This window comes from Lupinus angustifolius, chromosome LG11 (assembly GCF_001865875.1).
Source record: "Lupinus angustifolius cultivar Tanjil chromosome LG11, LupAngTanjil_v1.0, whole genome shotgun sequence".
Taxonomy (NCBI): Eukaryota; Viridiplantae; Streptophyta; class Magnoliopsida; order Fabales; family Fabaceae; genus Lupinus; species Lupinus angustifolius.
Window position 1 is genome coordinate 7,380,871 of NC_032019.1, and position 340 is coordinate 7,381,210.

Below are 340 nucleotides of genomic sequence, written 5' to 3' on the forward strand. Positions count from 1 at the left end.
TCATCCTCATCCTCATCCTCATCCTCATCCTCTTCCTCATCCTCATCCTGATGCTTATCCGCATCCTCATCCTAATCCTCATCCCTTCCTCATCCTCATCCTCATCCTATCCTCATCCTTGTGCTCATCCACATCCTATCGTCATTGTCGTCCTCGTCATATCCTCATCCTCATCCTCTTCCGGATCCTCATCCTCTCCTCATCCTCATTCTCATCCTCATCCTCTTCCTCATCCCAATCATTTCCTCATCCTCAACCTCCTCCTCACCCTCATCTTCATCCTATCCTCATCTTCATCCTCATCCTATCCTCATCCTCATCCTATCCTCATCCTTATCTT